Source organism: Rattus norvegicus, chromosome 11 (genome assembly GCF_021556685.1).
Source record: "Rattus norvegicus strain SHRSP/BbbUtx chromosome 11, alternate assembly SHRSP_T2T, whole genome shotgun sequence".
NCBI lineage: Eukaryota > Metazoa > Chordata > Mammalia > Rodentia > Muridae > Rattus > Rattus norvegicus.
Window position 1 is genome coordinate 43,168,958 of NC_141544.1, and position 27,957 is coordinate 43,196,914.

At 44.7% G+C, this 27,957-nt stretch overlaps 1 long non-coding RNA gene across 2 annotated transcripts in view; it reads left to right on the forward strand.

Annotated features, from left to right (window-relative positions):
- LOC134480969 (uncharacterized) overlaps positions 1-27,664 on the forward strand; it is a 30,254-nt gene extending 2,590 nt beyond the window's left edge. Inside the window, exons 2-3 of one of the 2 annotated variants that reach the window (XR_015633730.1) lie at positions 18,968-19,291; positions 26,390-27,664. This is a non-coding gene — a long non-coding RNA (uncharacterized LOC134480969). Of the gene's footprint in view, positions 1-18,967; positions 20,218-26,389 lie in introns of those variants that run through there. The other variant, XR_015633731.1, reaches the window with a different exon arrangement.
- The last annotated feature ends 293 nt before the right edge of the window (positions 27,665-27,957 follow it).

Below are 27,957 nucleotides of genomic sequence, written 5' to 3' on the forward strand. Positions count from 1 at the left end.
AGCTAGTTCTCAGCCACATCAGCTGTCTGTAGGGTTTTGCATGTGGTAACAGGGACATAGGTTATCGTAGTACAAGGCTTGTTTGGCAATCCTTCATCCTCAGTACCCTTTCTGGACAAAGGTAGGTACCCAAAGATGATATGAACTGTTCCTTCTTCCTTTGGCCCACGTGGCTTTGTTGAGTCCCCACCTCCTTGGTAGAAACTCCAAATTTGTATGAACGGGAAATGGAATGCACCCTTTACCTGCCAGAGCTAATTGTTGCTAACCTAACCTAGGCCTAGTCCTGGAAGCTCGTAGCCTCCGCTCAACCTAATCTAGGCCTAGAATGTTTTCAGTCTCTGAGACTGACTGCAGAATAAGCTCGTCCCTTCCTACTTCTTTCCGACCTCTGGCAGGCTGGTTCGACTCAGCTCTTCTGGCTAAACTCTCTTCAGGCCGACTGACTCAATCTTGCTTCTCTCTCAGCCTCTTCTAAATTGCTCTGCTTGGCCTCAAACTAACTCTGGCAATCTGTTCTAATCTCCTGGCTCCTTCTCATTCTCTGGCCCATTCTGTCTTCACCTGTGTCTAGCTTGTTCTCTCTCTGCAACCTGTCTCCCTATAGCTGTCCCAGTAAAATTCTTCTCTTCTCTCTGCACTGCTCCCTTTCTCTTTCTCCTTCTCCTCATGAGAGTTGGGCATATCCTATTTTTCTGTCAAATCTCTCTCTGATTCATCACTTTGTTGGCCACTCAGTGAGGTATCACTTCCAAACATGGCTGCTTCCTTCTCTAAACTAACTGCATCTTCATTGGGATTAAAAGTGTGTACTAAAGGCCGAGCCACACTGGAACACAATCTCGAGTTTCATAGTGTGATCAAATATCCCACAACAGGGAGCAGGCACGGCTCCTGAAACCCAGTCCATGGGAGTGCTAATGGATGCAACCATTCTCAGGTCACTGTCTCGTTGTTACGGTTTTATTGCTGTGAACAGACACCATGACCAATGTAAGTTTTATAAAGGACATTTAATTGGTGCTGGTTTACAGGTTCAGAGGTTCAGTCCATTATCATCTAGGCAGGAACATGCCTGCATCCAGACAGACATGGTACAGGAGGAGCTGAGAGTTTTACATCTTCACCCAAAGGAAGCCAGGAACAGATTGAGCATCCCCAGGCAGCTAGGAGGAAGGTCTCCAAGACCACCCCACAGTGACACACTTCCTCCAACAAGGCCACACCTTCTAATAGTGCCACTCCCTGGGCCAAGCATATGCAAACCATCACACCCTCCTTCTTCCTATCACCTTTCTTTCCAGGAGACTTTTTTATTTTTTGAGAAATAAGTGAGATAGTATTTTAAGTGTTTGTCTTAGAATACGGCCTTTAATAAGCCATATGCTTTTAAACAGGAAACAACGGTGTCTCGCTCCTGCTATTATCACCACCACTGCAGGTAATCTCTCTCAAGCATTTCCCTTCTAATATTTGTGTCACCTTGATCTTGCTTGTCTGTGCCTATTATGCATGAAAGCATGTGTTATGTCAGGGTATGATGTTTCATTTCATGAGGGGCAATGAAACTATGGTTAAATGCAGCCCACTGACTGTTTTATACATAAAGTTTCATTAGAACACAGATTCCCTCATGTATATACACGTCAATGATACAATTGCTGATAGAGTAAACAATGCATGCCTTGCTCACAAGGCTTGAAATACGTTATTACGGGCTGGAGAGATGGCTCAGCAGGTTAAGAGCACTAGCTCTTCCAGAGGTCCTGAGTTCAATTCCTGGCAACCATATGGTAGCTCACAACCATCTGTAGTGGGGTCTGATGCCCTCTTTTTGTATGTTTGAAGAGAGTAACAGTGTACTCACATACATAAAATAAGTAGATAAATCTAAAAAAAAAAATAAAGAAAAGGAAAGGAAATATGTTATTTAGCCTTCTGAACAAACAGCAGAATTCTAAGATACATTTCTAAGCTACTTGCCTGGAATGTAAGGCCTACAGCATGAAGGAAACGGCGTACCTTTTGTTTTATTTTTTTATTTTATTTTTAGAGTTCATGTTTGTACTGAATCTACACCATTTGTCCTTCACTCTTGCCCCTTCAGCCTCTCCCATCCCCCTCTCACATCCACAGCCTCATTTTCTCTAATCATTGTTGTTGCCTATGTGTGCTATCTAGTTTTTATGCCCTCTTGACATATTTCTCAGTGGAGAAAAATGTTCCCAGCTGAGCAAGCCCGTGGTCCATTTACGGATAGAGAAGGGCCAGCTCATTGTGGGTAGTGCCACCTTTCGGATGATTGCTGGTCTCGGGCGCTATAAGAAGGCAAACAAGTGTTTTTGTCTGCATAGGTTTCAAGGGCTGACCGCTTGAATCAATTAGGGGGCTCATTTCTGGAGAACACTGATTTTTTCTCTCTCATCAGTAATGATGTAGATTTCATCTAGAGGCGGTGCCTTGAAAGATTCCCTCATCCACGCTGGGATGTCAACTGGTATTGTTATTATTCAAGTCTCGTCTGGGCAACCTCAGGGTTCCAGGTCAGATCCAGCATGGTTTTTCCAAGTCCTGTGTCTCAAGTGCATGGTATCTTCAGCAACGGGGACTACGTAATAGGGAGGAATTCATACCTGGTGCTGTAAACCTAGACAGCTACCCATGGCTGGTGAGGCCATGGAGCCTAGAGGAGAAAATACTTTGCCACTTTCTCCAACTAGCAAACTCTTACAATTCAAACAAGATGCACATTTCTACCGGATAACTGAAGCTGAAATGATTCCAACAGAACTGCTCACCCAGCTTAATGACATCACTGATAAGGCTCAGTTATTATTGGTTATTATTATTAATATTATTACAAGTTATAGGTTGCAATTGCCCAGCCCTGTGGATCCATCTGTTTTTGGTGAGGTTTCTTTCCCTCCTCAAAGATGGCTTATGCTCCTCTCCTTTGCACAAGAAGAGTGGCTCACTCCCCTCTGGGTAACAAAGTATCCAGGTCTTGTGCTCGGCTCTCCTCAGTCTTTAAGATATTTCTGAGTTCGACCCAGGCTTCCACTGGGCTGCTTTTATACAGTTTCATTCCTGAAGATGACCTTTCAATCCTGGACATTTTTTTTTTTCTTTTTTTTCCGGGGCTGGGGACCGAACCCAGGACCTTGCGCTTCCTAGGTAAGCGCTCTACCACTGAGCCAAATCCCCAACCCCAATCCTGGACATTTTGTTTTCTAAATATGTGCTGATAAAAAAGTCAAGGGGAAGTGTTGGATGGATCAGCTACAATCTCTCATGTTTTTCCCCTGGGGAAATAGTTCAAGGCCCAAGAAAAGAGCAGGCTCATAAACAGAATGAGTAAACATTCTGTATGGCTGCATCTTCTGTGATATGGGGTGGGTGTGATAGCCAAGGATGATCTATTAGCCTCTGGCTGCCTTTATTACATCATATCTCCTTGTAGTGAATTGCTTTCCTAAGGGCCTGCGTCCAGACAGATGATTTTAGCCCATTTGTCTTTACAGCATCTTAAAATTATCCAAGGATTCTCCCATAATTCTTGCCATTCTAAGAGTCTGTCTCCCCTAGGTGGAACACCTATCATTTTATAATGCCGTGACATCTGTTCATAAATCTTTAACGTGTGCGCTACTCTTCAGATCGACAGATTCTGTTCTTATTACCTGTGACATTTTCATTGACTTCTTTTGCAAAGTGACAGTATCTCCATCCCAGCCAGAGGAGGATTTAATACCTGACATTTCCCACATGCATTTATCAGAATCATTCAGAGGTTCCCCTCCCCCACTTGAAGTATGTGTCCCAAGGCTTCTTTTCTCCTGAATCTATTTCCTAGAAAACTGTTCTCTAGCAATCATTTCATTAATGAGCTGTTACCTGAAGCACAGCTGTCTGGCCTCCGCTGTATCATGCCTTAGTGAAAGAGTGTTTGAACTCTTTCTCATTAAGCTGTAAAGGAAATGCCCAAATCTACTGCTAAGGAAACAGGACCTTTTTCTTTCCCCCTGAGAATGACTCGTATTACTGATCCTGAAACAAACCATCATAATGGGATGTACATGGTCACTTTTGCTAAATTTCGCTAATTATTTTTATTGATTTTACCAATTTGCATGATTATTACCCCATTTGTTTGACTCGAGTCAGGTTTTTGTTGTTTTGTTTTTTGTCAACTTGACACAAGCTAGAGTCATTTTAGAAGAGGGAACTGAATGAAACAAAAAGAGAGTGATAAAAAGGAAAGGACATGACTGTTCCTAGGCACTGTGGGTGAAAGTTTATTATAGAGATGTGGGAGAGCTTAGCCAGAGGCAGACACATCTGGGAGAGTCCAGAGTGGTCATGACCCTGAACCATGTGGGGAGGAGGAAGAAGAAGGGAGAGAGGACAATCAGCTGCAGCAGCCAAGAGGCCCACGATACAAAAACAGGGCAGGCAACCAAAATGGCTGACTTATAATGGGAAGAGCCTCCGGGGGGAAAGGCAGCCTAACACATGGGCTAGAGGGTTCAGGGTAGAGGAGAGCATATATCAGCTGTAACAGGTAGGGACTGAGGGATGCTGGGAGAACCTGGAGCCCAGGTCTGCTTTGATATGTAAAATAGGCACCTCAGCCACTTACCCAGAGTTAGAAACTTAACAGAAACCTCCCTTGAGAAAACGTCTCTATCAGATTAGCGTGTAGGAAAGTTTGGGATCCATTTTATGAAGTAATGATTGATGGTGGAGGCCTCAGCCCACTGTTGGGGGTACAACTCCTGGGAAGGTGGCCCTGAGTTGTTTAAGAATGCAGGCTGAGCAAGCCATGGGGAGCAAGCCAGTAAGCAGCAGTCCTCCATGGCCTCTGGCTCAGTTCTTTACCTCCTCATTCCTGTCCTGTCTCCCCTCATGGATGAGGTGTGACCTTAGAGTCATAAGCTGAAATAAACCCTTTCTCCCCGAGTTGCTTTTGGTCACAGTGCTCCTGTGGTTTTCATAGCAATAGTCCTAGACCGCAAACTAGAACCACTCCAGCAGCGCAGTTGTAAGAGAACATGCACCGCCCATTCCACTGTGAGACGGAGCCATACTGACTAGTTTGTGACACAAAATTACAGCATTGTTTGCTTGCTTTTATGTTACTAATTCATAATGACCACTTTTTATAATTTCTGTACTAGAAACGTTCTACGTATTTTCTAAGATACTTTTGTCTTTCAGTTAATACCTCTGTCATTACTCTCTGCCTTACTCCCTTGAGAAAAAAATCTCGCACTGGGCCTTGAGCGCTCAGCTAGATTGGCAGCCAACAAGACCCAGCATCCTCCTGAACTCATGACCTCAGACTCGGGTGCCGGAGTATTTCTCCTCCCCGAGCCATCTCCTCAGGCTCTATTTAGATTTTTTTTTTTTAAGATTTTATTCATTTATTATATATAAGTACACTGTAGCTGACTTCAGACACACCAGAAGAGGGGATCGGGTCTCTTTACAGATGGTTGTGAGCCACCATGTGGTTGCTGGGAATTGAACTCAGGACCTCTGGAAGAGTAGTCGGGTGCTCTTAACCGCTGAGCCATCTCTCCAGCCCCTCTATTTAGATTTTTAATAGGGAAACACACTTATATTCCTCGGAGGGTCACATTGTACTATAACACACCGTTGTACACGGAATGCTGTGTCTTTGTCTCTTTATGTATGTGATTTTAATCATAAGTGTTACATATACGCGTGGGTGGATGGACAGGTAGAACTACACATCCACATCAGTACCATTCTGAGGGTGACTCAGACCCAAGTAGCTCTATTCTTTGTTTTTACTTCCTTTCAAACACCAGATACATTTAGTAGAATGTTTAAAAACACCCGAGAAGTTTCTCTCTCTCTCTCTCTCTTTTTTTTTTTTCTTTTTTCTTTTTTTTGGAGCTGGGGACCGAACCCAGGGCCTTGCGGTTGCTAGGCAAGCGCTCTACCACTGAGCTAAATCCCCAACCCCGAAGTTTCTCTCTTAAAGATTCTTTTCTGTGGCCTGGTTATCTTCTGTTTGGCTCCACCTTTTAAAGACCCCCATGTAATGCCTGGTTTTGTGTGTCAACTTGACACAAGCTGGAGTTATCACAGAGAAAGGAGCCTCCCTTGAGGAAATGCTTCCATGAGATCCAGTTGCGAGGCATTTTCTCAATTAGTGATCAAGTGGAGAGGGCCCATTGTGGATGATGCCAGCCCTGGGCTGGTGGTTCTGGGTTCTATAAGAAAGCAAGCTGAGCAAGCCAGTAAGAAACATCCCTCCATGGCCTCTGCATCAGCTCCTGCTTCCTGACCTGCTTGAGTTCCAGTCCTGACTTCCTTTGGTGATGAACAGCAATGTGGAAGTGTAAGCTGAATAAACCCTTTCCTCCCCAACTTGCTGCTTCTTTTTTTTTTTTTTTAAGATTTATTCATTTATTATATATAAGTACACTCTAGCTGTCTTCAGACACACCAGAAGAGGGCATTGGATCTCTTTACAGATGGTTGTGAGTCACCATGTAGGTGCTGGGAATTGAACTCAGGACCTCTGGAAGAGTAGTTGGGTGCTCTTAACCACTGAGCCATCTCTCCAGCCCCCCACCTTGCTTCTTGATTATGATGTTTGTGCAGGAATAGAAACCCTGACTGAGACACCCCACCATTCTCTCAAATTACCATACTGCTGATCTAACACATTTACCCTTAGAGGACAAACCATACACAGATCATAGTACACAGCCAAGAGCTTTCCTAATAGGAAACCAAGCCTGTCAACTGGATTGTATCTCTAAGCTCTGTGATGTGCAATGGCAGACTAGAAAATATGGAAGGTGAGAATAATAAAAGAAGCTATGGTGTTATTCCAGGAAGGCCTCAAACTTACTGCATCGTCACGAGTGATTCTGAGTTTCTGATCCCTCCGTCCCTACCTGTCTTAGTTCTGTGATACAGGCTGGCAGCACTATATCTGGTTTTAATCCAATACCGAACCTTGAACCCTGGACCATGTGCATGTGAGGCAAGCCTCCACTAGTTGAGCCATAACTCAGCCCTTAGCTGAATGCTTTTGGGAAGCCGTTTTTTTGTTTTTGTTTTTTGTTTTTTGTTTTTTGTTTTTTGTTTTTTGTTTTTTTCTCCCTTCCTCACTCTCCTCAAGGATTGAGTGGAGATATGGATGAAGCAGACTTTTGTGAAGCTGCCACAGAAGAATGACTGTGATTTTGCAAATGACTACTCTCTTCCAATATCCATTGTCTCACGGAGAAGCCTGTGTTTGAACTGAGAGTTGCCAAGGCTGAGTAGAAGATTTTTGAGAAGCAACTGCTGAAGTTTCCATGCTCTTGGTCACACCATAGGCCTTCCTATTTCAAGCGTTCAACTTTCTCTTTAGCTTCAGTGCACCAACTTTGACCAAGTTTCTGTTCCTCAAATAGTTTCATAAGCTGAATCAGGTAGGAATGTTTCATAAACTTGCTATTGTCTAGCTTTTTTTTTTTTTTTTTTTTTTTGGTTCTTTTTTTTCGAAGCTGGGGACTGAACCCAGGGCCTTGCGCTTCCTAGGTAAGCGCTCTATCACTGAGCTAAATCCCCAGCCCCCTAGCTTTTTATAGAATAAAAAAAATTTATTTATTCATGTATGTGAGTACACTGTCGCTGTCTTCAGACACACAGAAGAGGGCATCAGATCCCATTACAGATGATTGTGAGCCACCATGTGGTTGCTGGGATTTGAACTCAGGACCTCTGGAAGAGCAGTCAGTGCTTTTAACCACTGAGCCAGCTCTCCAGCTCCTTACTGTGTGGCTTTATGTGAGTCTTTGCTTAATGTGGGCAGGTTGAAAGAGGCCTTGACTGATTTCCACGACCTCTGAGGTGGAGCCCTATTCTAGCACTCAGCAGCCATAGGATCTTGAATGAACCACTTCACTTCCTTCTGTCTCAGACCTTTGTGTGTGCAGAGTGATCCAGTAGAACTCTTTCTTGGGGATTCCCTTCGCGGACGACTTACAAATGACTCTAAAAGGCTGGGGGTGTTGCCCACTGACGGAGGATATGCTTAGCGGTGTGTTCAGTCTGTTCCACTGTGTCTGGCTGAGGGCGAGAACCACCACTTGGTCCAGTGTATCCATGCTGTATACATTACCAACTGGTCAATAAGCAGCTATCTCAGTTACCATAACAACCATCCAGGCACCCCAAGTAACTCCTGTTTCACTTAGTAATGTCTCCAACGTGTAAGAATAGTGGCCCTGGCAATTTTATTATTTATTATACTATGCCATTATCATTGTTGTTCTATTTTCTTATGAGTTCTATTTTATTCCGAGTGTCTCCCCCCCACCAGCCCCCACTCTATCTAGATGTTAAATTTTGTTGAGGTTTGGGGACATGGGAAATGAAATACAGTATCCAAAGTGGCACTGACTACCCTTTCAAGCATTTGCAGAGGCATATGCTTGAACATCGGAACATATCTCCCGCTAACAGCCGGATTTCTACCACTATGATAAAACACACAAGATAATTAGCTTACTAAGAGTGAACTTTACTTTGGCTACTGGTTCTAGAGGAATTTCCAGTAGATGGCTGGCCTTGGGCCTGTGGCAAGGCATCTTATAGTAATGCAAGCTTGGGAGGGTGGACTGGGAGGGGAATAAAATCTGGAGTGTAAAAATCAATTTAAAAAGAAATGCAAGCTTGAACTGGAACACCAAAAAAAAAAAAAAAAAAAAAAAACCCCAAACAAACAAACAAACACCCCAAAAAACAAAAAACCAAAGAGGGAGAGGAAGGGGCTGTAATTCCACAATCCCCTTTGAGGGCATGTTCCCAAAGACCTAAGGTCTTAAGGCCCCTCACCCTGCATATTCAAACATCACTCAGAAGGGTCACCTTTGGGACCTTTGTGACATTGAAGGTCCAGACTACAACAGGACCAATGTAACGGCAGTGCTCATCCCCAAGGGATGCAAGGAGGATGCATTCAGTGAACGACTGAGGTCAGGCTTATCCATCAGAGCAGAGACACACACACAGCTGGTCTTCCGTGTTTTCCTTCCTCTCATCTGAGGCCTGAATAATGTAGGGCACCCCAAACTTGGGCTTCCAGTCTCTAAGAGGCATGAGAGAGGGGAGTGCAGAGAGAACAGAATCTCCCCAGGCGGGAAGGAAGGACTGGCTGGTGATATCTTACCACACTGGACAACTATGTGAAAGAGTTTCCGCAAGCACGTGTGTGTGTGTGTGTGTGTGTGTGTGTGTGTGTGTGTGTGTGTGTGTACAGTAGGAGTGGGCAGAGGGAAAAGTCACCCGGCACCAGGTCAAGTTAATCCGAGGGAATTTCCCTTTGAGCTGAGGTGACGAGATAGTCACAGCCACACATGTCTGATAATCTCTGTTGGCTATTTTTCTTTTCTGTTGGTAAACATTAGCTTGATCATCTCCCGTGTTCCCTAGAAGGGAGGAGGCTTCAGCCTCTAAGACTTTTTTCTCTGGAGGTTTCTTGCTTCCTGAAGACCTGAAGTGTAAATATATATACACCGTGACCTCAGAGGTCACGGGTGTCCTTATCTGTGTCTCTGCAGTTGCAATTGTTATATGGAATTCTATGCACTGAGGCAATGCACTCCATATATGTATTCATGTAGCAATGCTCTCAGGCTCTGCGGAGGGTGAGCACAGCTATTATACTCCCATTACTCCGACTCTCCTCATGCACACCGATGACAGGGCGCTGTGAAATGGGTGTGTATCCCTCCTTCAAAGTTCAAAGGCTGAAACTGACCCCCTTCCTCGGGATGGCATTGAGGGGTAAGGAGGGTGTGAAAGAGAAGCCCTTGTGAATGTGACACACGTCCCTATAAAAGGGCCCCAGGGAGCACTCTGGTCCCTCCTTCCACCATGTGTAGATATTCTTAGAAGTCAGCTGTTCACAGAGTGGAAGAAGGCTGTCATTAGAACTGAATGCACCACCACCCTGAACTAGGACTTCCAGACTCTAGACTCTAGAGTTACAAGAGATTAAGTTTTGGGTATTGTGGTGGTGGTGGTTGTAGTGTGTGTGTGTGTGTGTGTGTGTGTGTGTGTGTTTGTGTGTGTGTGTGTTCATATGTGCCTGTGTGGAGTCCAGAGATGCCATCCACCATATATATGTATATATGTATATATATATATATTATATATATGTTCAAGTATATATATATATATATACCTAAACTTCAACAGCAACAAAGACTCAGAAAAACAAGTTCTATGTTGTTTAGAAGTCGAACCAGGAGTACATATAGGGAAGCATGCAGATACACACACACACACAGATACACACTAACACACACATACTAACATACACTAATGTACACATACTAACACACACAAACACACACAGATACACACACACACACTAACACACACAGATACACACACTAACACACACACTAACACACACAGATACACACACACTAACACACACAGATACACACACACTAACACACACAGATACACACACTAACACACACACTAACACACACAGATACACACACACTAACACACACAGATACACACACACACTAACACACACAGATTCACACACACTAACACACACAGATACACACACACACTAACACACACAGATACACACACTAACACACACACTAACACACACAGATACACACACACTAACACACACAGATACACACACTAACACACACACTAACACACACAGATACACACACTAACACACACACTAACACACAGACTAACACACACATACTAACACATACAGACACACTAACACACAGACTAACACAAAGACTAACACACACATACTAACACACGCAGACACACTAACACACACACACTAACACACACACACTAACACACACACACACTAACACATACACAGACATATATATAGATGGTATTTTTTTTTTTTTGAGACAAGGTCTCTCAGTGGCCTGGAACTCACCACGTAGGCTGGCCAGAGACCCCTCCCTCCCCCAGTGACAGGATTACAAATGTGCTGCCATACTCAGCTCTTTGAGAACGTAAGTTCTGGGAATGGAACTCAGGTCCTCGTGCTTTTAAGGCGATGACTTTACCAACTGAGTTATTTCCCCAGGTCTCAACTCCTGAGACAGAAGGTTCTGCGATCACCTCTCTTAGTCTTCCCTGTGCTCTGCAGTTGTCCCAAATTAAAGACTCTGCTGAGACCCTAAGAAAAGCCACGCCAGCATCCTCGGAGGCAGGGGTTGCCCTGCACCATCAAAATCCTCAGAGACAGGCCGTACCTCACCATCAGCATCTGCTGGCTGACAGGGGCCGCGCCGCAGCATCAACACATCTGCAATTGGTCCCCGGTGACTTACGAGTCTTTCTCCTTTCTTAATTAGTGGGGACATGGTAATGATTCATGGTATCACCTGCTACTGAGGTCCATATTTCTACCAAAGCAGTTGGACTAGCCACGAGGGAGCCGAGAAAGAGGCTCTCGTCCCTGTCTCCTCAGTCCTTGGTCAAACAAAATAACATGGCTGATGAGGTTGAGGCCATGCCACCTGTGCAGTGGATGTCCTCACAGGAAGCTGCTCCCCCCAGGAAACCTGCCTATGCTTCCTGCTCTTCCTATCTTCCTCCTCAGCTGCCCTCTGCCTTGTTTTGCTGTGTAGGAAAGTGAAGGAAGCCCATGGTTTGGGGAAAGTCCTATAGCCCCAACTGTTTTCAGTTTAATAAGACTCAAGTTGTCACCAGGAAGTACCATATGGTCTAGTCATGTCACCTGTTCTTACTTGTAAACAGAACTCAACATATGTCTAGCTTTATAGGTTCCTGTCCATTATCTGCTGTGCTGTAGAGTATCCGGTGGCGTGGATCAGGATGCCTGAGTAACAGACATCTTAAGCTAGGTTTGAAGGTGCATGATACCTTTTCTGCAGCCAGATCCTCTCAATAGACCAGGGACAGGTATTGGCTTTCCTAAGTCTTTCACTTTCTCCTCTTCTGAGAACTGTGCGTGCTGTTGGGTGCAGCACAAGGAGTAATTCGTATCCATGAGCAAAACTGTGCGCATTCTACCTCAAAAGGAGTGTGCGTCTCACTAGATCCCAGACCCTTTCCAGGAAGGCACCTAATGGTGTCCTCTGCTCGCCCGCTCACCTTACCTAGCAAGGCCCTTCTCTTCACAGCCCTACACCAGCTGAACACGTGCTCTACTACTGAGCTCAACCCTTGTGATGTGTTTATAAAAGATAAAGAGAGGATATGTCCCGGGTTTCGGCACCAATGTTGTGTTTATAAAAGGATAAAGAGAGTGGGGATATGTTCTATGGAGGTCTGAGGAAAGGGGGTACCTTGGTGGGTAGACATCCCTTTCTCCTGAGGATAGTATAGAATGGAGTTTATTCAGGGCATGGGGAGGGGAGTTAAGAGGGTAGTAGAGGCAGAGAAAGGCAGAAAGAGAGAGAGAGAGAGAGAGAGAGAGAGAGAGAGAGAGAGAGAGCCAGCAGAGAGGCAGAGAGAGAGGTAGAGAAGTAGAGAAGTAGAAGAGGGGAGGAATAGAGGAGTAGAGGCCGGCCATGAGCACTTGGAGAGAAGAGGGGAGGGGAATGGAGAGAGAAGGAACAAAGGGGCAAGAGAGAGCAAGAGGAAGCAGGAGCAAGTGCAAGAGAGGGGGCAAGCAGCCCCTTTTATTGAGTCAGGCACACCTGGCTGTTGCCAGGTAGCTGTGGGGGTGGAGCTTAGAATGCTAACACCTTGGCCTTAGCATCATGTGTGCTAGAATCAATACATAAATAAAGAACCCATCTACAGGCCCAGGGGCCAAAGAATACATGAAACTGAGCTCACAAAGCAGAATTAGGGCCAATGAGTGGATAGCGCTGACACCTCCCTTCAGTAGTTTCTCTAGGGCCTGAACTTGAGCAACAACAACGTCTCAGACAAACAAGTTCATAACACTCTTTATATGCTGTTTAGAAGTAGTCGAACCATGGATACATTCAGGGAAGCAGGTAGATACACCAACCAACCACAATAGAGACAGACCAGATCAGATAGGGTAGTTCCCTTCGAGGGAGAGGGATGGAGGGGAACCAGGGTGGGATTTCGGGGAATTCAGCTATGTAGGTGATGTACTGCATGAGTGACTGTCAGTTCCTTAGCTAGCTAGTCAGACTGTAAACACCACAGTACCCAAGTCCTCTCTTTTGGTTGTACCGGGGACGGGTTGGTGGCCCCACACACGCTAAGCAAATGCTTTGTCCTTAAGCTACACCCCAAACGCTGGTTTCTTATTATTTGACTCCTTCATGTAAGAGAATACTTATGTGTTCGTTATATATTTGTAGTAGACATATGTGTGTATGCATATATATTCCTTATTTATTTTAAATGATATATTTAGCAGTAGAAAAATGAACAAATAAACCACCTCTTAGGAAACTTTGCCTTTCCCAGAACACCTACACCTCTCTAAGTTAAAGGCCCTTCCCATGCTGCAGCCACCCCACGCTGCAGCCACCCTCCACACCCCTTAGATGTTCACATTTCCCCTCCGCCCTTGCTGCACCGTACAAGGCCTGACTGTGCAAAGTGCTTTACGTTGCATCATCATTTTAGTCCTAATCACAGCATCTCGGTGCAGGAGCTGTCGTTTTCCATAGGTAACGTACAGCATGTGAGAAAACAGATGCCCCCGAGCTAAAGCAGCCGACTCAGGTTGACAGGGTTGGAAGAGGGCAGAAATTAGTCTGAGGTCCACGACGGCTTACAGAAGAGTAGGGATACCATGTGGCTTCTCCCCTCTGGTCCTCTCCTCTCTTGGCGGTGCCTTTCCTCTTCTTCGTGAGCATCCACACTGTACTCTACATGCACAGCTCTCTTTGACTGTCATAGTCCTTCCCAAGATAGACTGTATAGCATCAGCACCATGGGATATGTTTTAAAAGGGGTCAACTGAATGGAGCGAGTGGTGGATGGTGAACTCGCTCTCTGAGAACTAGATTTTCTTTCTCCCAACTCCCTTAGCCCTTCCAGTTTGAACTAAGCATCGGGGTATGCTTAAGACTGGACTGTTGCTCTGTCAGGCTTTCTCAAATTCCTCTTGGTTGTGCACACACCTTTAGTCCCAGTACTTTGGAAGCAGAGCCAAGCAGATTTTTATGCGTTTAAGGCCTGCTACCTACTCTACATGTGAGTTCCAGGCCATCAAGGACTACACAGTGAATCAGTCAGTCTGTCTGTCTTTCTATTTGTCTGTCAGTTTGTCTTCCTGTCCATCCATCTGTCTGTCTCTGTCTGTCTCTGTCTGTCTGTTTGTCTGTCTGTCTTTCTCTCTGTCACACACACACACACACACACACACACACACACACACACACACACACACACCTACACTTCCAAACGTAACAGAGAACAGAGAGGAGAAGGAGTATACACAGAAAAGCCTGACACGAGATACGGTTATGGTTGAACAACTGACCTTTTTGAAAGCATGTGTGACAGTTTATGAAGTGGTTCTCCATCTTTCCAGTCAACCGTCCTCTTTTCTCATCCTTTCCTCTCCGTGTTGCTTGTTGCTTTTTCTTGCTCTTGCAGTGACATTATCTGGGGACCCGGTGTCTGTGGATGGGTTGTAAGAGGTCCTTTGATGGCTTTTCTTCTCCCTTCAGGTGTACCAGATATGCCTTTTGGGGCACCCTTAGAGCTCAGATCCGATCACACAGCTCAGCATCCAGTCTTTAGGGGCCCCACTGCCAGCCCCGCCCCAGACTGTGAATCCCCACCTCTCTGGCATACTCTTTGCTATCTCTGCTCTCTCCGTTGACTGGCGTCTACCAATGCCATTCATTCCTCTGGGCCCACTTTAAACACCACTGTATTCATTTTCTAAGACATCACACATACAGATATGATAACGTTTCTCAAAAGTTTTTGATGAATTTTCATAAAGATTTTATAAAGGGTTAGTAGTATTTCAATCTTCTTTAAACCAGAAATTGACAAGAATAAAATTCCTAGATTTGGGTAATTCACGGTGAAAAAGAGTAAGTTTTGAATGTCAAAGCACCTGATTTCTCTTACTCAATGTTGCTTTCTTAAACAAAACAGAGGATTTGCTGCCATTTTCTAAGACACAGGTTGTAGGCAAAACCTCATAGGTTATAAAAACCAAATGGAGAGTAGACTTGGATCCAGAACCTTGCTTTTGGAATCTGCATCTACTTTTTAAGAATTTGAAGAGTAGGGGGCTGGAGAGATGGCTCAGCGGTTAAGAGCACCAACTGCTCTTCCAGAGGACCTGAGTTCAATTCCCAGCAACCACATGGTGGCTTACAACCATCTGTGATAAGATCTGATGCCCTCTTCTGGTGTGTCTGAAGACAGCTACAGTGTACTCACGTGTATAAAACAAATAAATAAATCTTTAAAAAAAAAGAATTTGAAGAGTAATTTCTTTAAAAAAAAATTTATTGGGGCTGGAGAGGTGGCTCAGTGGTTAAGAGTACTGGCTGCTCTACCAGAGGACCTGAGTTCAATTCCCAGCAACCACATGGTGGCTCACAACCATCTGTAATGAGATCTGATGGTCTCTTCTGGTGTGTCTGAAGATAGCAACAGTGTAGTCATATAAATAAAATAAATTAATCTTTAAGAAAGTTTTATTTTTATTTTATGTATGTTGGTAATTTGGTTGCCTGTATGTCTATGTGAGGGTGTCAGATCCCCTGGAACAGGAGTTAGAGACAGTTGTGAGCTGTCATGTGGGTGCTGGGAATTGAACCCAGGTCTTCTGGTAGAGCAGCCAGTACTCTTAACCACTGAGCCATCTCTCCAGCTCCAAAGAGTAATTTCTTTTTTTGGAGCTGAGGACGGAACCCAGGGCCTTCAAAGAGTAATTTCTAAAATAACAAAAAGGAATTCCAAATTTACTTGGAGATGACCATACCTATTTTGTTACATTAAGTATGTCAACTCTGTCCACTGGCGAGCTGTCTTGTAGTCTTAAATATCAAATAGAGAGGAGGAGCCGGTTTTACTGTTAACAGAGAACCAAAAACGTGATCTTTCAAAGCGGTTTAACCTACTAAATGCGTCTATAGATGGCCATCTTTCTTAGAAAGTATAGTCCTTCTCTTTGTGCTGTGGTTTGGTCTGCTGCTACGTATTGTAATGCGAAATTCTGTATCCCAAGGTCTGGTTGCCTCAAGATGAGTGAATTCTCATGTATGCCAGCTTTTTTTTTTTTTTCCGGACCTGGGGACCGAACCCAGGGCCTTCCGCTTGCTAGGCAAACGCTCTACCACTGAGCTAAATCCCCAACCCGCCAGCTTTTGCTGTGCAAACCTCACTCCTTAATTTAAAACTCTTGGTTGAAAAGATGCCTACGGCCTGTAGTTAGGCAGAAGAGAGGTAGGTGGGGCTTCAGTTTCTGGCCTTGGGGTCTGAGGCAGAGACCACAGAGGAAGAGAGAAGGAAGGAGGAAGAAGGCGCCATGGGGTAGGTAGACTGTGAGCGGATGGCCATGAGTGCTAGCCTGTCGGAGTAGGAGCAGCCCAGACGGAACATGGCAAGTGATATCTCGGGTTATTGACAGAGAAGTAGACAAAGTAGCATAGAGGGTTGATATCTGTCCACCTTCGATGCTTTAGGGCTTATTATAAACATAAAGGTTTTATGTCTTTTATTTGGGAGCTAAATGATTAGAGGCGGGGTAGAAACCCCCAATTATTTGCTGCACCATTTTCCTTCCTGAGATGGTATTGCATATGCTCAGGCAACTCAAGGATAACGACTAGCTAAGAGTTATGGGAACCGGGTATAAGTATATTCCTTCCATTTGCAACGCAAGCGACGTATTCCTACAGCCTTTAACCGTGAACCCTCTGATGAAGACCGACCAAACGGGAAAGCTGACAGGTGAGCACCAAGGCGGAAGCCTCGTGAACGTAAGCTATGCTAACCCTGACACTCACCCGGAAGGATAAGACTTAGGGCAAAGTCTTCCATTCAGAAAGCCACAGCAAACTTACTCTTAAAACTGGGGTCATTTAGGCTTTCCAGCGTTTATTGGGAGTACTCAGGGTGCCCTATGTGAGACCCAGGAAGCCAATGGTAAGTCTGAAACGGCAGTGCTCAGCAGGGCCTTGGGAACTCTCACTGTAACTCAGTGGCTTGGCGTCTCCGTTCTAATGGGTCCAGCTTAGGGCCACTGGTTATCCATTGCGCTGCTGTCTCATTGCCAGTGTCCCGGACAGACCAGAGGGAAAAAGGCGGAGCGAGGTTGGGTCTGTGTCCCATTCATCCTCTCACTCCTGCGCCCATCTTAGTGACCACGCAGAAAGCCGTGTTAAACGGTTCTCATCCAGAGGCCTTACTGCTTTATACAAAAGTGAATTTATTTCTAAGATTTTTCTTCTATTGGTTTTGGAGAGTATCTCTTAATTTAGTGGTGCATTCCTTATTTAGTTTTATCCCGTATCTTTTAAAAAGAAGAAAGGCTGCACAGTTGAGCTGAGGTAGAGTCAATGCATTGAGTAGTTCTCCTGTAAAACGGTATTTGAAAAGTAATTCTTTTCTTTTCTTTTTTCTTTTTCTTTTTCTTTTCTTTCTTTCTTTTTTTTTTTTTTTTTTGGAGCTGGGGACCGAACCCAGGGCCTTGCGCTTGCTAGGCAAGCGCTCTACCACTGAGCTAAATCCCCAACCCCAAAAGTAATTATTTTTACAAAAAATTATTGATTTTTTTTTCTTTTTTCTTTTTTTTTTTTTTTTCGGAGCTGGGGACCGAACCCAGGGCCTTGCGCTTGCTAGGCAAGCGCTCTACCACTAAGCTAAATCCCCAACCCCAAAATTATTGATTCTTTGTCCTCCTGAATATAACTTTAAGGTTGTGAATGTTGAAAGATTGCTTTGTTTTTAGCAACACTTTTCCATCCCCTTGTTCTCCCCCCACAGTAAAAAAAGAACAAAACAAACCAAAAAAAAAAAAACAAACAACTTTAAGTAGCTAACATCTGTGAGTGTTTTGAAGAGGAGCCCATTTTGTCAATAAAGACGAGTGTTTAAAAAAAAAGAAATAGGAAAAATAGAGGATTTGTTTTTAATTATGGCCAATGAAATTGCTTTAAAATTATTCAACACGTGGCATCCCCCACCCCCCGACGCTCCCTGGTCCCGCAAGAACGTCATTCACAAACGTTTAAGATGACTGTGATTAAGTACTTATTTACCATCCAACTGAAGAATCCACATTAATGGACACACCCGCTCTGAACAGTAGAGGGCGCTTATGTACACAATATAGAACACTGCTTGATTTTTTTGAAGAGCAGCTGAGCGGGTGTGCAGACTCCATGCTGTCATCCGTGAGCCTCCACAGGGATGAATTCGATGAATGGGATTACTGTTCCAAGAACTGCCTCTTCATGTTTAAAGGCCTGCTTCCTAAACCACAGGTCACACCCACTGGGAGCCATATGTGGTAACTCAGTTTGAAGGTCATGAAAAGTCTGCAATTAATTCAAAACGAAACACATAATGAATCGGAGGTGCTTCCAGTGGGGCCTGCTCATACTGCATCGTGTGACTAACCTCACCGCAGCCCTGGCAGTGAAGGACTTGCAGTCATGCTTTGAACTGTTTGTCCATGAACACTGTCTGAAGCATGTTAGTCTGGTTCAATTGTATATAACAGACTTCAGTGATTTTACTGTCCATTAAAAGTTTATATATTGGGCTGGAGAGATGGCTTAGCAGTTAAGAGCATTGACTGCTCTTCCAGAGGACCTGAGTTCAATTCCCAGCAACCACGTGGTGGCTCACAACCATCTGTAATGGGATCTGGTACCCTCTTCTGGTGCGTCTGAAGACAGCTACAGTTACTTATATGCATAAAATAAATAAATAAATCTTTTTAAAAAGTTTATGTATTATATATGATTTATTTTATGTATGTTGCTTTCTTCTTCAGATGCACCAGAAGAGGGCGCCAAGATCACAACAGAGGTGGTTGTGAGCCACCTTGTGGTTGCTGGGATTTGAACTCCGGACCTCCAGAAGAGCAGTCAGTGCTCTTAACCACTGAACCATCTCTCCAGCCCCATGTTTTGCATTCTTTTTTTTTTTTTCTTTTTTAGGAGCTGGGGACCTAACCCAGGGCCTTGCGTTTGCTAGGCAAGCGCTCTACCACTGAGCTAAATCCCCAACCCCATGTTTTGCATTCTTATAGGAAAATAATGCTTTAGTTATAGAAAACGAAGATTCTCTATGCTTGCCTCCTATAATTCTTCAGCATGTAAGTATCAAATGAGTGTGTCTCTGGACAGTGTTGTGTCAGGGTATTTGGTTTTGAAGATTACTGTTTGAGTTTCTGACTTGGGTTTAATAAAAAGCTTCTAAACGAGGGGCTGGAGAGATGGCTTAGCGTATAATGCTCTCCCCGTTCTCGAAGAAGGACTAGAGTTTTGTTCCAAGTTTGCAACTGTGTGTTACTCCAGTTTCAGGGAATCTGATGCCTCTGGCCTCCAGGGGCACCTTAGCTCATGTGCAAACCACATTCTCATATGTATGTAATTTAAAAATAATATAATTTAAAAATTGTTAAATGAATTTTGACTTAGGATTAAGACAGAATTTTCAGCAATTTCTGAAATGTCGCTAAACATACTTCTGGGTTTTGTTTTTTGTTTGTTTGCTCATTTGTTTTTATTGTGTATAGTAGCATTTGTAGCAATGACCACTATAAAAGCAAAGCATGTATCAGCTCTAAAGAACACTGCAGATGCTATATCATGTTTACCCCCAAACCTAATTCTTTATGCAAAAGCACCATATACAGCTCACTAGTCTGCCAATTTACTTTTGTTTATAATAAATGGTAAAAGTTATGAATATCAAGAATTAGTCCAGTGGGCCCGGGAGGATCTGTGGAGCTGGCTGGCTAGCCGGTCTAGCTGAATCAGTGAACTCCAGGCTTTGTGAGAGATCCTGTGTCAAAAAACACGGAGGAGAAGCAATTGAGGAAAACTGAATATTGACCTCTGACCCCCACTTGCACCCATACAGAAATGGGCACGTGTGCTCTCACATGCGCACACAAGCATGCATAAACGTGTGCACAGACATTCCAAAGTATTTCTTGAGCAAAAGGCGCTTGCCAGCAGAAAATGTCAACGAGTTCTTGGTTTGCAGCAATGGAATAAAGAGACTGACTATGGGCTTGAAGGCGTTGCACCTTGTCTAAAAGGAGATGGGAACAGGAAAACACCGTCAGTAGAGCTGCAGCGGGGACACTGTTAGCAACCAGGCATCTCTACCGTCTGCCCCAGCGACCTAGCGCAGGACACATCATCACTGGCTGCCAAGATGTAACACATTCTCGCTGTTGCCACAAAAGGCCTAACTTCCCTCTGTGCGTGAGCCTCCTCTCCCCGCTTTCTTATTCCCTCCACCTTTGCTCAGAGGCAGCCTCTGTATACCCCTCCCTGCTAGTAAACCTCCCCTGTGAGATCTGTCACATAGTGTGACTTCGTGGCATCCATCACTTAGGTCATAACAGACGCTGACATCTTTTGATCCCCGTGCACTCAGGTGCACGCGGCTTTGAGGTGCCAGGCAGTGCTTACTGGGAGCTGCCAACTCCCTTGGAGAGCTTGGCTCTGTTTCTCTAGGCCTGGCCTCTCTAGAATTTCACAACTGTGCCTTTCAAGCTCTGCTTGGAATTCCTCCTGCATGCCTAATGGGGACCTCAAAATTAATTGGGCTGAAACAGGGCTCACGCTCAACTTTCTATCCCAATCCCCAAAGGACAATAACCAGTTGCTTCCTCATCGTGTCTTCCTCACGTCCAGACGCAGCACCAGGATGCACTCAGCTCCCCAGGCCAAAAAGTCAGTTACAGGATTCTTACCTTTCCCCAACTCTTCTAACTCAAAGTGAGCCCTACCTAGTCTCTTCCTAGGCGTATCCAGCTCCGCCCCCTTCTTGCTCCTAGTTTAGCGTAAGCCACCATGCTCTCTGGCCCAGACTTCTACCAAGGACCCTCTAATGGCCCACGCTTGTCTTTCTAGTGCAGCCCTGCCTAGCTTGATACCCCAACCCTCCTTGCCAGCGCATTTCCATCACCTTAGGATGCAAAGCCAGGGTCCTTCCTAAGGCCTCGAGTGCCCCAGCTGCTCAGATCTTGAACAGTCATTAGACTCCGGCCTGCGCCCCCCCCCCCCCCCAGCCCTGCGTGTGCTGTGGACCTTGCCTCCAGACTCCATCCACATCTCCTCAAATCTGCCTTCCCGTGTTACTTTCCTGAATCCCTGATGAGGAGCAATTTAGGGGATGAAACGTTTATTTGGGCTGCTGTTTGAGGGATGCAGTCCATGACGGTGAGGAAGGCCTGGCTTTGGAAGGGTAGCGCATCCAGTCACATTTCATACGCAGCCAGGTAGCAGAGTGTGGACAGGTGGTGGGGGATGGGCTATAAAACCTTATCATCTCCCCACAGTGACCTCCTTTTGTCAGTGACTCCTATAGGTTCCACAGCCTTCAAAAAAAGCTCAACCAACTGGGATGTCAACCAAATGTTCAAACACACAGTCTGTGAGGGGAGGGGGCCACATTTCACCTTCAAGCCACAAGCGCTTTCTTTCTTTCTTTTTTTTTTTAAGATTTATTTATTCACTTAATGTATATAAGTACACTGTTGCTGTCTTCAGACGCACCAGAAGAGGGCATCAGATTCCATGTGTTTTCTGGGATCTGAACTCAGGACCTCTGGAAGAGCAATCAGTGCTCTTAACTACTGAACCATCTCTCCAGCCCCACAAGCATTTTCTTGATGTATCTAACTCTCAGATGTCATCTCCTCAGAGAGGCAGCTCTAGATCTGTCCTTGTTGCTGTGGTAAGACACTCTGACCAGAAGTTTTGTAAGGGAGGGAAGAAAAGGAGGTGCTTGGTGTATACTTCTGTGTCTCAGTCCATCACTGAGGGAAGTTGGGGACAGGGGCGCAAACAGGAGATTGAAGCAGAAACCATGCAGGAAGGCTATTCACTAGCTCATAGGCTTATACATAGCTTTCTCACACAGACCAGGGCCACCTTCCTAGGGAATGGGGCTGCCCACAGTGGGCTGGGTCCTCCTATATCAATCAAAGATTAAGATAGCTGGGTATGGAGGCAGAGGCAGGCGGATCTTTGTGAGTTCAAATCCAGCCTGGAGTTCCAGGCCAGCCAAGGCTACATAGTGAGATCCTGACTCAAAAAATTTTTTTTTAATTAATTAAGACAATCCTCCATATACATACACAAGGCCAATCTTATCTAGGCAATTTTTAACTTTTGGCCAACATCTCAAAGGACGTTAGAGCATGTCACATTGACAATTAAAGCTAATTAGGACAGAGACCTTCTGATGTAATCTAACGTGACCCGCCCTACCCAGACTCTGTATGAAATACTCAACCACCAACTGGTGTCACCCACCAGCTCCATCATGCAGCAACCTGGTACCTCCATAGGCCATGTTCATGGGCTCTCTGAGGTAGTACATCACATCTCCTGGGATTCCAGAATACAGGGAAAGAATTGCGAACGTGAGCTGCCATCAAGCAAGCAGAAGCATGTGTTTCAAAGGAGCCCCATCACTCCTAACCTAGTGACATCTCTCTTTTACTAGAAGCAGAGGCTGGATGATTTTAGAATCCAGGCCAAATATGACTGCATCCATGGAAACAGACACAGTGAATCACCACTAATGCATCAGGCTTCTCCCCGGGATTTCCCTGACACATTACACCTGTCTTTCCCTTTAGTGATGAGCATTCATCGAACATCCACTGTGACACACAGAGGAAAAGTCATTATACATACAAGGAACTGTCGTGACGTTTCTCCCCGCCTTCTCTACACCCGTCCTCCTTCTCTTTTCTATAGCGTAGACCACAAGTGCATAAAACTCTCCAAGCTTGCTCCTAATGCATGCTTCATTATCTGAGAGGCGGCTGCAGGGACTGGTCAGCTAAACCTGTCATGACAGCAACCTGAAGTGACAACTTGACCACTCCATGGTCATTGAGGAGAGATAGTCTATCCTCTCACCCCCTCTTCTCCCCACTCTGCCTCATTTTATCTTATATGCATGTGAGTTCCTGTGTGTGTGTGTGTTCCTGTGTCTGTATGTGTATGTGCATGTGTGCATGTGTGTGTATGCACGTGTGTATATGTGTGAGTGCATGTGTGTGTGTGTTCATATGTCACGGCGGCTGTGCATGTGCCCCAGGATGTGTTTGAAGGTCAGATGGCAGCTCTCCTGTTAGTCCTAGCCTTCCACATTTTAATCAAGACAAGGTCTCTTGTTATTTTGCTAGGCTGGCCCGCCGGAGCTTCCAGAAGTTAGCCTGTCTCTATCATCCATCTCACTTTGGGATTACAGATATGTGGTACGATGCCTGGCTTTCTGTGGGCTCTGGGGACTCTTGTTCAGGTCTTTGCCATTACATAGAGGTGACTTTACCTACTGAGCCTACCCGGTCCCTTTTTGAGACAAGGTCTCAGGAAGACCAGGCTGGTCTTGAACTTGTGGTGTAGCCAAAGGTGACTTTGAAATAGTTTTCATTTAATTTTGTTTGTGTGCACTTTGTGTATGAACACGTGATGTGTGCACCTTGATGCAGGATGCATTTGCCTGTGTGCATGGAAACCAGAGAAGGATGCCAGGAGCCTCCCTCGATTGCCTTCTGTCTCATGGACCTGGAAGATTGGCACTTCGGGTAGGCTGACTGGGTAATGAGCTTGTGGGATCAGCTGTCTCCACTGTAAAATGTCAGGGTTCACATGCCCTAAGACATATCTAGCTTTTATTTATTTGTTTGTTTGTTTGAATGTGTGTTCCGAGCGGTTTGACTTGGGTCCTCAGGCTTGCAGAGTAAGTGCCCTTGTGCACTGAGGTATCTCTCACCCCACCTGCTGGGGTTATAGGCATGTGTCACCACTCCTATATACTCTGGCCTTTTAAGGTCTGAGTCCACCATAAGCCTTAAAAATCAACCAAGTTTTAACATATGCAATGGAAACGCCTTAGAATACCACAGGACAAATAAACCTTATGCTTTTTTTTTCAATTTAAAAAATTTAAAATGTAATTATTATTATCATCATTATTATTGTTGTTGTTGTTATTGTTATTATTATTATTGCATGCATGTGCGGGTGTAGCATACATGCCTCAGCAAGACTGTGAGGCCAGAGGCTGATGTTGTGGAATTGGTTCTCTTTTTCTACCTTTATACAGGTTTGACAGATCAAACTATGGTTCCATCTGCACCTCTAGCAGTTGAGCCGCGTCTCACTGGTCCCCAGACTCCTCTTCTTCATTCCAATATGTCTGTCCTCTGACTCTCCAGCTATAGGAACTCCCTCCCGTGAGCCTGTCCTTCCTCAGGGGCTGCTACAATGTTGCCCCTCCTCATCTTCCATGAAATCCCTTAAGTGTGTGGAGTAATGTCTGATTACGGTCATTAGCACACACGTGGGATTGGCTGACATCGTAACTCCCCTGTTATTTTCCCTTAGAGAAGCTCTTGACAAAAGAATAAATTCTTTTGTTGCTATTGTCTTACTTTTTTTTTTTTTACAAAATTTCAAGCAAGAATATACTGCACACTGGGCATATTCCCCCTAAACCCCCTCCCTCCCTTTTTGCACCCTTTCCCATTATCTCTGCTTCCCTAGGCAACTCCAACTCACTTCCACACTGTATGTACATATGGGATTTTATGTATAAAATTTAGAAATCACAGACTAGAGAGAACATGATAGTTGTTCACAGACTGGCCTAATTTGATGATAACTAATGTCCTAGCTTTAATCATCAACTTGACACAATCTTGAGTCACCTGAGAAGAGAATCTCAGTTGAGTAATTACGTGGTTCTTATTGGTCTATGGGCATATGTATGGGGGATTGACTTAAAGCCTGTGTTATAGGAGGTTCCAGCCCACTGTGGGCAGCACCATTCCCTGTGTAGGTGGTCTTGGTCTGTATAGAAAGCTAGCTAAGCATATGCCATTATGCCAGCCAGCAAGCAGCTGCCTCTGTGGTTTCTGCTGAAGTTCCTTGGCTTTGAACAGGTTCCCTGGTTAGAGGTGATGCTGTGTGGAGGAGCAAGCAGACACACCTTCAAGTTCTTGCTTGAATTCTTGTCTGGAATTCCCTCAGTAATGGACTGTGACCTCACAATCGTACAAACCCTTTCTCTCCTAAGCTGTTTTTGGTTATGGTGTTTGTCACAGTAACAGAAAGGAGACGAGGGCAATTATTATCTTCAATTATATTCATTTTCCTGCAGATGGCATAACTTCTTCTATGGAGGAGAATAATTCATGTCCATTAGAGATGGCATCTAATGGTTCGTTTTTACAGGTGCCTCGGGCCAGCTTATGTTCAGCCATATATGAGCAAAAAACACGATAGCTAACGTCTGCTGGTTTATCTCCCTCCCAACTCTGCTAAGCTACTCCCCAAATTAGAAGTTTAGAGTAGAAAATTGCTAACAGCCAGGGTCAAGGTCAAGTTTGCAAGGTCACAGGCTGCTAAGGTTTAAAATAAGGATAATACACAGTGTAGAGAAGAACCTGCCCAGGCAGAGTTTTTATTGAGAAAAAGACAACTGTAGGCAACTGGCTGTGGAATGGATAAGACTTGGTTGATTGTTCCATCCTGGTTACCAAGAAGAGGGGAGAAAGGATTGAGCATGTGCTATTTCAAGCCTCTGTTGGGGCACCTGCCATTCTAGGCTGATGCTCAGCCTCCCAAAGTCTTAACCAAAACTAACTCAGTTTCACTTCTCTGAGCACTCAGTACACTTTTCTATTTTAAAACGATTTACTTGTTTATTTTAGGTGTATGGGGTTTTTTGTCTACATGTACGTTTGCATACTATATGTGTGCCTGGTACCCATGGAGGCTAGAACAGGGTATTGGATGGTTATGAGCCACTAACTATGTGGATGCTGGGAAACAAATTTGGGTCCACTGGAAGTGCTCTTAATTGCTGGGCCATCTTTCCAACTCCAAATGTGGTGGAGATTGGTGAAGCCTGATGCAATATATACATATATATATATATATATATATATATATATATATATATATATATATATGCTGGTTTTGTGTGTCAACTTGACACAAGCTGGAGTTATCACAGAGAAAGAAGCCTCCCTTGAGGAAATGCCTCCATGAGATCCAGCAGTAAGGCATTTTCTCAATTAGTGATCAAGGGTATGAGGGCCTATTGTGGGTGGTACCGTCCCTGGGCTGGTAGTCTTGGGTTTTATAAGAGATCAAGCTGAGTAAGCCCAGGGAAGCAAGCGAATAACATCCCTCCATGGCCTCTGCATCAGCTCCTGCTTCCTGACCTACTTGAGTTCCAGTCCTGACTCCCTTTGGTGATGAACAGCAATGTGGAAGTGTAAGCTGAATAAACCCTTTCCTCCCCAGTAGAAACTCTGACTAAGACAAATTGGTACCAGGAGTGGGGTATTCCTGTGGACACGTGACCATGTTTTTGGGAGAACTGTGGAAGAACTTTGGAACTTTGAACTAGAAGAGGCATTGAGTGTTAAGAGCTCCGTGGGATGTTCTATAGGATCTTGGAAGATAATGTTGAGAACAGTGCAGAAGATGGATGCCTGCCTTGTGAAATTTCAGAGGGAAGATTAAAGACTCTTATCATAGCCATTGCTCTTTTGATTGTGAAGATTCTGTGGTTTTGGTTAGCCAGGGCTGAAGAATCAGCTGTGATTAACAAGATATCAGAACTACTAAAGCAAGACCTTTGCATTACTGGGACTATTGATGATGGTCAGCTGGAGCTAAGAAATTAGCAGTGATTAAGAAGAGGCCAGTATCATTGAGGTGAAATCTTCTGGGAAGTGTTTTCTAAGAGCACCAAGAGGCTGTGTCCCAGAGATAGCCAAGGTTGTGCCTTGTGCTGCACTGGACTTGGTAATGTGTAAGAGTCACCGAGGTGATACTGATTTTGAAGGCACGAAGGGGTCATGAAGAACAGCTGAGGCTTGGCACTGTGAGAGGCCATGAAAGACCATTAGTGAAGGTGCAGTCTCAGTTGCAATTGATGACCTAGGACTGAAGGGGTCATGCAAAGGAGTTGAGGCTTGGCACCATGAAGAGAGCCTGTGAGAGGCTATTGGTGAAGCCTGATGCAATGGAAGACAGCAGTGTTTTGGAGATACAAGTACCATGAGATAACCACCAAGAAGAGCAGCAGCAGTGGAGCACAGACAGCTGGAGCCTAGAAGACCAGGTGTGTGCCACAAAGGGCAGAGCTTGAGAAGTGACCCAATCCCTTGGAGGAGCCCAGAAGATCGTGAGTGGATCCTAGACACTGGATGGTTAGAGTTTGCTTTTGATTGTGACTGTGCCCTGATATTTTTCCCTCTTGAAGGAAGAAAGTATTTTAGTGGAGCTCACAGTTAATAGACTTGTAAAAATAGAATTAATAGAATTTAATAGAATTGTAAAAAGACTTTGAATTTTAAAAGAGATTGGATATTTTAAAGGGATTGAAATGTTAATATGTAAGAATTTGTAAAGACTGTGAACTTTTAAAGTTATTTAGATCTTGGGGATGAATAATAAAGTAAGGGTTGAGGCTTAAGAGTGATGTGTTTGTGTGTCAAGTTGATAAGGGGTCAATTGTACTGACTAGTTTTGTGTGTCAACTTGACACAAGCTGGAGTTATTGCAAGAGAACAGAGCCTCCCTAGAGGAAATGCCTCCATGAGACCCAGCTGTAATGCATTTTCTCAACTAGTGATCAAGGGCGGAGGGCCCACTGTGGATGATGCCAGCCCTGGGCCTGGTGGTCCTGAGTTCTATAAGAAAGCAAGCTGAGCAAGCCAGGGGAAGCAATCCAGTAAGCAGCACCCTTCATGACCTCTGCATCAGC